The 12,788-nt window shown below is 43.9% G+C and overlaps 1 long non-coding RNA gene across 1 annotated transcript; it reads right to left on the bottom strand.

Annotated features, from left to right (window-relative positions):
- Positions 1–7,943: 7,943 nt before the first annotated feature.
- LOC125629226 (uncharacterized) lies at positions 7,944–9,532 on the bottom strand. Its single transcript, XR_007354384.2, has 3 exons — positions 9,432–9,532; positions 8,836–8,970; positions 7,944–8,073 (listed from the first exon to the last, which is right to left on the bottom strand). It is a non-coding gene; the product is annotated as an uncharacterized LOC125629226 (long non-coding RNA).
- Between the last annotated feature and the right edge of the window lie 3,256 nt (positions 9,533–12,788).

Genomic DNA, 12,788 nt, shown 5'->3' with positions numbered 1-12,788 from the left:
GCGGGTACCCATAGCAGTGCCGCTGATCTGAAGGTATACATTGTCCCCAAATGTGAAATAGTTATGGGTAAGGACAAAGTCACAAAGTTCAGCCACCAGGTTAGCCGTGACATTATCGGGGACAGTGTTCTTTCCAAAATACCTCTGAACAACATACTAATCCACAGAGGTCTCCCTACCAACACTACAGAAAGAGGGATTCTAGATGGACTCCTCCTGAAGGTCGAAACAGCAGACTGGACTTCTACATAGAGTGCTTCCGCCGACGTGCACGGGCTGAAATTGTGGAAAAGCAGCATCACTTGCCCCATAACCTCAGCCATGCGGAACGCAATGCCATCCACAGCCTCAGAAACAACTCTGACATCATAATCAAAAAGGCTGACAAAGGAGGTGCTGTTGTCATCATGAATAGGTCAGAATATGAACAAGAGGCTGCTCGGCAGCTCTCCAACACGAGTTTCTACAAGCCATTACCCTATGATCCCACTGAGAGTTACCAAAAGCAACTACAGCATTTGCTCAAGAAACTTCCTGAAAAAGCACAAGATCAAATCCGCACAGACACACCCCTGGAACCCCGACCTGGGATATTCTATCTACTACCCAAGATCCATAAACCTGGAAATCCTGGGCGCCCCATCATCTCAGGCATTGGCACCCTGACAGCAGGATTGTCTGGCTATGTAGACTCCCTCCTCAGGCCCTACGCTACCAGCACTCCCAGCTACCTTCGAGACACCACTGACTTCCTGAGGAAACTTCAATCCATCGGTGATCTTCCTGATAACACCATCCTGGCTACTATGGATGTAGAAGCCCTCTACACCAACATTCCACACAAAGATGGACTACAAGCCGTCAAGAACACTATCCCCGATAATGTCACGGCTAACCTGGTGGCTGAACTTTGTGACTTTGTCCTTACCCATAACTATTTCACATTTGGGGACAATGTATACCTTCAGATCAGCGGCACTGCTATGGGTACCCGCATGGCCCCACAGTATGCCAACATTTTTATGGCTGATTAAGAACAACGCTTCCTCAGCTCTCGTCCCCTAAAGCCCCTACTCTACTTGCGCTATATTGATGACATCTTCATCATCTGGACCCATGGAAAAGAAGCCCTTGAGGAATTCCACCATGATTTCAACAATTTCCATCCCACCACCAACCTCAGCCTGGTCCAGTCCACACAAGAGATCCACTTCCTGGACACTACAGTGCTAATAAAGAATGGCCACATAAACACCACCCTATACCGGAAACCTACTGACCGCTATTCCTACCTGCATGCCTCCAGCTTTCACCCTGACCACACCACACGATCCATCGTCTACAGCCAAGCTCTGCGATACAACCGCATTTGCTCCAACCCCTCAGACAGAGACAAACACCTACAAGATCTCTGTCAAGCTTTCTTACAACTACAATACCCACCTGCAGAAGTAAAGAAACAGATTGATAGAGCCAGAAGAGTTCCCAGAAGTTACCTACTACAGGACAGGCCTAACAAAGAAAATAACAGAACGCCACTAGCGGTCACCTTCAGCCCCCAACTAAAACCCCTCCAACGCATTATTAAGGATCTACAACCTATCCTAAAGGATGACCCAACACTCTCACAAGTCTTGGGAGACAGGCCAGTCCTTGCCTACAGACAGCCCCGCAACCTGAAGCAAATACTCACCAACAACCACATACCACACAACAGAACCACTAACCCAGGAACTTATCCTTGCAACAAAGCCCGTTGCCAATTGTGCCCACATATCTATTCAGGGGACACCATCACAGGGCCTAATAACATCAGCCACACTATCAGAGGCTCGTTCACCTGCACATCCACCAATGTGATATATGCCATCATGTGCCAGCAATGCCCCTCTGCCATGTACATTGGTCAAACTGGACAGTCTCTACGTAAAAGAATAAATGGACACAAATCAGATGTCAAGAATTATAACATTCATAAACCAGTCGGAGAACACTTCAATCTCTCTGGTCACGCAATCACAGACATGAAGGTCGCTATCTTAAAACAAAAAAACTTCAAATCCAGACTCCACCGAGAAACTGCTGAATTGGAATTCATTTGCAAATTGGATACTATTAATTTAGGCTTAAATAGAGACTGGGAGTGGCTAAGTCATTATGCAAGGTAGCCTGTTTCCTCTTGTTTTTTCCTACCCCTCCCAGATGTTCTGGTTTAACTTGGATTTAAACTTGGAGAGTGGTCAGTTTAGATGAGCTATTACCAGCACGAGAGTGAGTTTGTGTGTGTATGGGGGTGGGGGGATGTGAGAAAACCTGGATTTATGCAGGAAATAACCCGACTTGATTATGTAAAGAGTTGTCACTTTGGATGGGCTAGCACCAGCAGGAGAGTGAATTTGTGTGGGGGGGTGGAGGGTGAGAAAACCTGGATTTGTGCTGGAAATGGCCCACCTGTTGATCACTTTAGATAAGCTATTACCAGCAGGACAGTGGGGTGGGAGGAGGTATTGTTTCATATTCTCTGTGTATATATAAAGTCTGCTGCAGTTTCCACGGTATGCATCTGATGAAGTGAGCTGTAGCTCACGAAAGCTCATGCTCAAATAAATTGGTTAGTCTCTAAGGTGCCACAAGTATTCCTTTTCTTTTTGTCCTATCAAGGTAGTTCCTTGTCCCATACCTTCCCAACAGACTGTGTCAAATACTGTGACAACTTCCCCTTGCTTCAATTTCCTTACACATTGAAGCTGCGGGGGTTTATAAGGGCCATAATATCCACTGATTCCCTATTTCAATCCAAATATCAGGTGTTATTCCGGGAGCACTAACAACAATTCGGCTAGGCATACCAGGTGGTCTAATCTCCCAGACATCACGGTGAATAATCCAGTCCCACATGCATCCTCCCCATGGACCCAGCAGGATTTCAGTATGTAGGAGTCCACATGCCTGCTACCGGCCCATATGCTTGGAAGGAGCACTGCGCGTACTTGCAACTCCATCCTGAAAATCTCCAAGTACGTCTCCATGGTCACAAATCAGATGGTACTCCTGAAGCATTAGTAAGGGCAGTGGGCCAAGCCTGATGCTCAAGATCACTCCGAATGGCCATCAGCTGGTCATTCAGGAAATCCTGAATCTCTGAACATGCTAGATCCCACTGCAATTCCTTTCCTGCCTCAGTGATATTCAACACCATTCCTGTCAACAGCTCCAGGGTCATCGAACTAAGGGTGGAAATAACATGTAATTCACCAACTCCAGCTTGCACCTGAGTCAGTTGTGCTCCAGTAATAAGACCAGTGGCTTTCTCTAGTTGTCCTAATTTCTCATCATGTAGTTATCCCTTAAGAATATTCCAAATTGCTGCTGCACTATTTGCACCATCCCATAAGTGACCAGCTAAGTCTCCCTTCTTTCGAGAGGAGACCCATGCTCTTTGCTGTTCTAGCCAGATAGCAGCTCCCTTGGAACAACTGGGATACGTGGAAGTAATTTGAAAGCTGGATAGGGGCAGGGTGAATGTCACAGCCCCTAATGTGGCATTAATTATGGTTATTCAATGTCCTAGTACATCTTTTTCGGGGATAGCATTATACCACATCTGTTGTTTAACTATTTTCAAATATTTTTGAGAGGCATTAACATCAATAGCTTAAGAAGGGGTATATTGTAAGATGGTACAGGTTAAATTGTTAGTTATTGGGATCATTTCAGTACAGATAAAATTTCTAGTGGCAGAACATATTCTCTGAGTATGAGTCTGGTTATTTACTAAATGGATAACTAAACAACAACAAGGGCCCCTTTCTCCCAATACACTACAAACCCCTGGAATGGCCATCATATCAACACCTTCATAAAACCCAACTACTTCCCATTCAAATTCCCTAGAATCATTTGTGGTAATGTCATATACTTCTATTTCTACTGGTCCATTTGTTCTCCATCCAACTGTTTGCTCATATGACATGTCCTGAACCTTAAAAAATAAATTTTCCAAACAATACTTAAATAAATCACCAGCATGTGAAGGCCTTGGCCATTGGGTTTCATCAGACTAGATAGTATTGTCTGTATCTGGGTATGTTACAGGGGTGGTAAAGGCAGTGATAATGGCGGTAATGGCAGGGGCAGTGGTTGTAGCAATAGGGCGTTTTTGATATTCCTCATCTGAAATCCAATTAGGGAGATCTGTACATTCCCAGGGTACCTGTCCAACAGCACACTGTGCAGGCGATGGAATGAACCCCAAAATCCAGTGAACACCACATTCCCAAGATTGGTCACAAGATTTCCTCCTGGCCAGCCTACAATACTCCGTTTCTTCCACCAGGGCCCGTTCTTAATGTCCTTTGTAGTCAGGAACTCCTGGGCCTTGGCAGGTTCGATGGAGCGAGAGTTTCTTTTTCTTCTTTCCTGGAACAGTCGTGGTCCAGTATCATACAGGGGAGAGATTACATCACCCTGCAGAGCTCTGGTTTCTTTAGCAAATGCTGATGACACAATGATTTCATCAGCGGACAAGGGAGAGGTTACTAGCACTTCACTTTGTCCTTTTCTCCTGCCGTTCAGGAGAAGGAACAGAAGTAGAAACAAGCTGATCAGCAGTTGAGGGCCTCAACCCAGCTTGAAAAAACATCAACTAGTACTCATACATATTCATAATTACAACATTTAGACATTTGAATAAAATCAATCTGAATATTTACAAACGGTCCCCATGGAGCGGGATGGGCTGCTTGTCTGGTTTTAACAGCTTTACCAACATTGTGTTGCTGGCAGATTGAACATTGTTGGCAGTAGTGCTGGGACACCAATCGCATCCCACTGCAGCAAGCACCCCCCCTTTGCTCACATGCACCACCCCGTGGTGCACGCAAGCAAGATAGGGCAGAAGCACTCTCGGCGCAACCAGCCGGCCGTCCTGGAAGCGCCAAAAATACTCAGGGTGTAAAGTGCACCCAGCAACACTCCAAGAACATTTTTCGGTCTCTGGTGCCATCTCCTGGATCCTGCCAAGGTCATCGAGGGAAGCCCGTGGAGGTTGCTCAACTAAGGCAAAAATAAAAGCAGCCTGAGGGGCAGAAAGGGCCGCATCCTTGGCTGCTGAATCATTTCCACGTGAAGCATTTCCACGAGTAACTTCATCATGAGGGGTTTGATGAGCCAGGCGTTTTACAATGGCAACAGCTTTGGCCAACAAAAGAGCATCGAAAAGAGCAGATACATACTGACTATTCTTAATGGGTTTAGGGTTAGGGTGTTAGAGGGTTAGGGTTAAGGGTGTAGGGGTAGGGTTTAGGGTGGGGGTTAGGGGTTTAGGGGTAGGGGATAGGTTAAGGGTGAGGGTTTAGGGTTAAGGGGTTTGGGGTTAGCTTTAGGGTTGGGGTTAGGGCTAAGGGGTTAGGGTTAAGGGTTGGGATTAGGTTAAGGTTAGGGTTTTAGGGGTTAGGGTTTTAGGGGTTGGGGTAGGGGCCTTAGGGGTAGGGTTAAGGGTTAGGTTTTAGGGTTAGGGGTCAGAGGGTAGGGGTTAGGGGTTAGGGCTAGGTTTAGGGGTTGGGGTTAGGGTTTTAGGGTTAAGGGTGAGGGTTGGGTTTAGGGATAGACAAGAAAAAAACAACCTATTATGGCTGCAGTATTAATCTTCTAGCCTACTTGATGCATTTCTTCAGCCCTCATGGCATATCTGGATTCTCTAGATGCTAAGATTTCATTTACAAAGCCAAGTAGATTCCAGCCTTCATGATAACAATTGCAAGGGTATCTTTGCAAGCTGAGTAATCCAAAGTAATGTTACCTTCAAGAATCTGCAGAGATTGAAGCAACAGATTTTGATTCTTCTCTTTCATATGCTAGTGTAAATCAGGAGACAAAACCGTGGAAAACCACATCCTCGTGGACTGACAGATGTGAACAGCCCTGCCCCAATTACTCTCAATGGGATGTTTCAAGCGTCAGCATTAAATATTTCATAGCCAGATCACCTTAGCAGATGAAATGGGGAAGGGACTAGGAATCAAGAGTTGTTGCAGGGAGGAAAATGCAGACGGAAGAAAGGGGGTGGGGGGGAAGACCAGAAAGGAAGATATGGAAAGAAAAGATAAAACGCACTGTCCTAAGGTTGAGCATATTTTGCCATTGAGTGATGCTGAATGCGAATTTGTTCAGAGCCAAGAAATACTAAAAGCTTAGACTGAGATTTTTAAAGAGTATAAGGGACTTAGTAACACAAATCCCACTGACTTTCTGTGGGAGTTAAGTATCTAATCTCTTTTGAAAATTCCAACCTTAGTCACTACATGAAGGCGGACACTCACACAAATGCATTCCAGAAGTATGGTACCAGTACCCTGATACCAAGTATGGTACAAACACACCCCAAAGATAACGAGAACACACTGACCCCTCCTAAAGAGAAGGTCAAGATGACAGTAATAATGGATAGAGATGTTTTGATCGAACCAACATGTACAAGGTAATGGATGGTAACAACCCACGTCAGGGGGAAGTAACTAACTATGGTCAAAATACTTGTTTGTACTGGTGTATAAAATGGAGTCTCAGAGGGAGTGTCTTTGGCCGGCCTGCGGGGGGTGGGGAATAGAAAGTTCCGCCATTCACAGAGCTGCGTCCATTGTCACAGGCATACATGTCTTAGTATCCCCGTAGAGTCTGCTGGATGCTATTACCTTTCTTTGTTGACAATAAACCTGGCCGGGTGCCTTCGTACCTTAATGAATCTCATGGTCATTGGGCAGTTTGATCGAGGTCTGCTGTGCCAGCTGTCTGCACAGAGCTGAGATGGCACACAGAGGGAACACACGCAGCCACACATTTGACAATATCATTTTACAATATCTACATATGCCAGACTAGACCAGCAGTATTTTAAATGTGCAGTATTCAAGACTAAAGCAGAGAAGAAAAGGGAAAGCTACAAAGCGTGCTTCTCAAAAGGCGCACTCATAGTGGTACCCTGTAATGAAATTAGGGGCAAGATGTACTAATCATAGCAGACTCTGAACACTTGTTTCCCTTTGAAGGGTGCTCCCAGACAATTAGGTAAGTAGGTCACACTATAAATGGTTGACATCTACTCAGCACATCCAAAAAAATGAGTCTGCAAATGGACTGTACTAAATTAAACTACATTGTGTTAGGGTCTATTTCCTTGGCTAGTTACTACACTGCAAGCCAGGGTGCGAATCTACGGCACACTGGTTTGCCGTGCCGTAACAACTGGTGTGGACACTGCTACAGCGCAGTGAAAATCCCAGAGCGTGGCTTAGTGGGACTTTCACGGCGCTGTAGCGGCATCCACATCGGACGTTTCTGAGCAGCAAGCTGGCGCACAGCAGAGCCACAGCCTGGCTTGCGGGTAGTGACTTGTCATATAGAAATAAAAGCAAATAAGAACAGAAAGAGTTACCTCCACCTGCTGGAGACATGAAAATAACTGAGCAGGGTCATCCACCCACTTCATTTTTTATGAGGCGGCACAAAAACAAGAGTTTTGCTTTTTTCTTGCCCTCATTTGCTGGTAAGAAGGAATTATACCGAGCTAGCACAGGAGAATTTGGAAGGGGGAAAATTCTCTGTCTTCTTTAAATGCAGATCCAAGAATTGTATAAAAAGGGTTTGCTGGGAAATGCAAACAAATATGCTTTGTATCAAATGTGTCAAAAATGATGAATTCATACAGAATACAAGCGTTAGGGGAGGCTACAAAGCTGTAAATTGTCTAGTATAATAGCTTTTCAAACAAAACTAATGTAGGTAAACATTTTTAAGTCTGAAAGAATTTTGTTTTTTGCATCAAAACCTGACTGTCTGGTGGAGGGTGAAGGTACCAAGTTCCTGTAACTTCATGATGACATTTTATTATAACTCTTCATTCACATTGCAACCTGGTCTTCCATATTTTATTGAATTTCAAATGTTTGAGATATTTACATTTACCTTAATGCTGCAATCAGGACAATTTAATACTGTATCTCTCAGCCACAATACAGCATCTGGAGTCCACATGCCAATGTTACGGGGAAGATCTGCTAAACAGCACTTCATAGCCTAAAAGACATGGAGTATGTTAATGGTACAATTTAATTACATGGCACTCTTCAACAGATTATGTTATGCTATTGAAGTTTACCTGCACAGAAACTAGGTAGTTTATTACAAGCTTTAACTCAGATGGATTAAAAGATATATGATATTAAAAGAGTGAAAGAAGGAGCCTATTATGCTGTAAGTTACTTCAACCACTAAGAATGCGGTGGTCTGCAGAATGGAGTCCCTTTACCCATACAGTAAGACAACCACCACAGCCTTCTACTGTGAGCACACAAGAATGTAATCTGTATTTATTTAAAACTGTACACTATAAAGAGTTAGAATGCACATCCTAACATTACTTCTAAGGCTACATCTATACTGTGCTCAAGTGTGGTCCACAAGGTAGGTAGGTGGGGGGCGAGGGGGGGAGCGAGAGAGTGTGTAGACCTGCAGAGGGCACCAAAGTGTTGTGTGTTAACTGCCCTGAGTGGATGCTGCTGGAGCAAATGAAAAGGTACATAAGTTCACGTTAATGTAGCCCAGTTTGAAAGAGGACTATGTTAACATGAACTTTGGACTACAGGGGTGTGAATTGCTAACTGCCTCCTGTGGACATTGCTGGCACAAACTAAAAGGAACCATAGTGCAGAACAGGCAATCTTAAAATGTTTTAAAACCACAAATCACTGCAGAGCACACATCTAAAATTATCAAGACTAAGACATGGCCAAGAGAGGTACAGAGGCCATCAGCTTTACTTAAAAATGATGTTTGTACCTGGGGTGGTAGGGTGATTATTTCTCTCAGGAACTGTGATGGAATATCTCGAAGCTCCGATACTTTTACAGAGGCAACTGTTCCGGTATCCATGAACTGCACATCTAGTGCACGACTACTGTGAACGCTTGTTATCTGAAATGAGAATGCGAGTGGTAAGGATAACTTGATACTAGCAAGAGAGCAACAGAGTACCTTTAAAAAGCAAATACATAGTTTAAGGAAACGGAAGAAAATATGTTGCCAGTGCATTTTATTTTCCATGTTATGATGCTATGGCTTGTTGAAATGAAATATGTTAAATGACAACACAAAAACTGTAAGATAGATCTACAGGGATCTATTCCTCATTCCATCAGCTCAGGTAAAAGATTACTTATGTGTGTTTACTATTTGAGTAAGTAGCCAATGTAAAATGATACACATGCCAAAATCAGTGTCAAAGAATTCAATGATCCAGATTTTAGCCAACCCCCAGACCTGCAAAAATAGCAGATGCTATGTGGGAAATCGAAGAAGAGCAGCAATTTTCAGTTGACACAGGGAAGTTAGTTCAGTGGTGAAAAAAAACATCCAACCAACCACCTGTTTCTTACCTCCACACGAGCCCATTTTCCTTTACAATGGAACACACAGATTTTGCCACAGAAAGGTAATGAGCCAAAACATTCAGGTGCCTGCTGCGATAAAGAAACAAGGGTAAATAATAACGCTGTTTTTGAAATTTTTTTTTTTTGAAGAATGGCCGCTTTTAAATCTGTTCTTGAGTATTCCTGAAGCAGACTTCAAAGAGAAACTGCTGAGCTACAATTCATTTGCAAACGTAACACCATCAATTTGGGCTTCAACAGGGACTGGGAGTGGCTGGCTCACTACAAAAGCAATTTTCGCTCTCTGGGTATTGACACCTCCTCATCAATTATTGGGAGTGGACCACATCCACCCTGACTGAATTGGCCTTCAACATTGGTTCTTCACTTGTAAGGTAACTCCCTTCTCTTCATGTGCCAATATATATTTATACCTGTGTCTGTAAATTTTCACTCCATGCATCTGAAGAAGTGGGTTTTTTACCCACTGTTACTTATTCCTTCACCCACTTACTTCCCTGGTCCTTCTCGTATGAACAGAGAGCAACAATACCCGAAGTCCAAAGGTGCAAACAATTCGATGTTTATTGGGGTGAACTTCTAGCAAGCATGATTCCAGTTTCCTTCCTTAAGTATCCTCCTTCCCAGCTCTGACACCACAGAGCCTTACACCTGTGTCCCTGTTCCCATTCCTACCCTTAGCCAAACATGATTCCAACTTCCTTACTCCCATTCCCTGTTCCCATTTCCCCCTTTAGCAAAACATGATTCCAATTTCCGCACCCCCATTCCCATCTCCCACACCCACACCCTCCCACCCACACCCACTCACTTCCTCATTGACTACAGATTATATAGTAAAACTTGAGTTCTGCTTAGCTATACCTTAACCAATCATTTTCCTGAAATTTAACTAACCAATCCTAACATATTGTAACATGATTATGTAACCAATTATATCCCACCACCTTAATTAGTTTACACCCAGCAAAATTAATTATACAGCAGACAGGAACAATCACAGAACTAGAGAGATTATACAGACAAACAATAGCAAAGTGGGAACTATAATGACAAAACAATACAGAAGTGAGGATTTCACATCCCAGCTATTGATAAGTGAGTTCTTGCCAGACAGGATGCTATCAAACTAAGTTTCCTTTTACATTTTCTAGGCACTTCCCTTTCTCTGGAGGTGATAGGAATACAATCCTGTCCAGATAGTGCATAACAGCCCAATGACAGGTTTCAGAGTAACAGCCGTGTTAGTCTGTATTCGCAAAAAGAAAAGGAGTACTTGTGGCACCTTAGAGACTAACCCATTTATTTGAGCATATGCTTTCGTGAGCTACAGCTCACTTCATCGGATGCATACTGTGGAAACTGCAGAAGACATTATATACACAGAGACCATGAAACAATACCCCCTCCCACCCCACTGTCCTGCTGGTAATAGCTTATCTAAAGTGATCACTCTCCTTACAATAAGAAAAGGAGTACTTGTGGCACCTTAGAGACTAACCAATTTATTTGAGCATGAGCTTTCGTGAGCTACAGCTCACTTCATCGGATGCATACTGTGGAAACTGCAGCAGACTTTATATACACACAGAGAATATGAAACAATACCTCCTCCCACCCCACTGTCCTGCTGGTAATAGCTTATCTAAAGTGATCATCAAGTTGGGCCATTTCCAGCACAAATCCAGGTTTTCTCACCCTCCACCCCCCCACACACAAACTCACTCTCCTGCTGGTGATAGCCCATCCAAAGTGACAACTCTCTACACAATGTGCATGATAATCAAGTTGGGCTATTTCCTGCACAAATCCAGGTTTTCTCACATCCCCCCCACCCCCATACACACACAAACTCACTCTCCTGCTGGTAATAGCTCATCCAAACTGACCACTCTCCAAGTTTAAATCCAAGTTAAACCAGAACATCTGGGGGGGGAGGGGTAGGAAAAAACAAGAGGAAACAGGCTACCTTGCATAATGACTTAGCCACTCCCAGTCTCTATTTAAGCCTAAATTAATAGTATCCAATTTGCAAATGAATTCCAATTCAGCAGTTTCTCGCTGGAGTCTGGATTTGAAGTTTTTTTGTTTTAAGATAGCGACCTTCATGTCTGTGATTGCATGACCAGAGAGATTGAAGTGTTCTCCGACTGGTTTATGAATGTTATAATTCTTGACATCTGATTTGTGTCCATTTATTCTTTTACGTAGAGACTGTCCAGTTTGGCCAATGTACATGGCAGAGGGGCATTGCTGGCAAATGATGACATATATCACATTGGTGGATGTGCAGGTGAACGAGCCTCTGATAGTGTGGCTGATGTTATTAGGCCCTGTGATGGTGTCCCCTGAATAGATATGTGGGCACAATTGGCAACGGGCTTTGTTGCAAGGATAAGTTCCTGGGTTAGTGGTTCTGTTGTGTGGTATGTGGTTGTTGGTGAGTATTTGCTTCAGGTTGGGGGGCTGTCTGTAGGCAAGGACTGGCATGTCTCCCAAGATTTGTGAAAGTGCTGGGTCATCCTTTAGGATAGGTTGTAGATCCTTAATAATGCGTTGGAGGGGTTTTAGTTGGGGGCTGAATGTGACGGCTAGTGGCGTTCTGTTATTTTCTTTGTTAGGCCTGTCCTGTAGTAGGTAACTTCTGGGAACTCTTCTGGCTCTATCAATCTGTTTCTTTACTTCTGCAGGTGGGTATTGTAGTTGTAAGAAAGCTTGACAGAGATCTTGTAGGTGTTTGTCTCTGTCTGAGGGGTTGGAGCAAATGCGGTTGTATCGCAGAGCTTGGCTGTCGACGATGGATCGTGTGGTGTGGTCAGGGTGAAAGCTGGAGGCATGCAGGTAGGAATAGCGGTCAGTAGGTTTGCCATCATGTGCCAGCAATGCCCCTCTGCCATGTACATTGGTCAAACTGGACAGTCTCTACGTAAAAGAATAAATGGACACAAATCAGATGTCAAGAATTATAACATTCATAAACCAGTCGGAGAACACTTCAATCTCTCTGGTCACGCAATCACAGACATGAAGGTCTCTATCTTAAAACAAAAAAACTTCAAATCCAGACTCCAGCGAGAAACTGCTGAATTGGAATTCATTTGCAAATTGGATACTATTAATTTAGGCTTAAATAGAGACTGGGAGTGGCTAAGTCATTATGCAAGGTAGCCTGTTTCCTCTTGTTTTTTCCTACCCCTCCCCCCCCCCAGATGTTCTGGTTCAACTTGGATTTAAACTTGGAGAGTGGTCAGTTTGGATGAGCTATTACCAGCAGGAGAGTGAGTTTGTGTGTGTATGGGGGTGGGGGGGATGTGAGAAAACCTGGATTTGTGCAGGAAATAG

The sequence above is a fragment of the Caretta caretta genome, chromosome 5 (assembly GCF_965140235.1).
Source record: "Caretta caretta isolate rCarCar2 chromosome 5, rCarCar1.hap1, whole genome shotgun sequence".
Classification (NCBI taxonomy): domain Eukaryota; kingdom Metazoa; phylum Chordata; order Testudines; family Cheloniidae; genus Caretta; species Caretta caretta.
The sequence above is the reverse complement of the archived record's forward strand: the minus strand, read 5'-3'. Positions and strand labels throughout refer to the sequence as shown.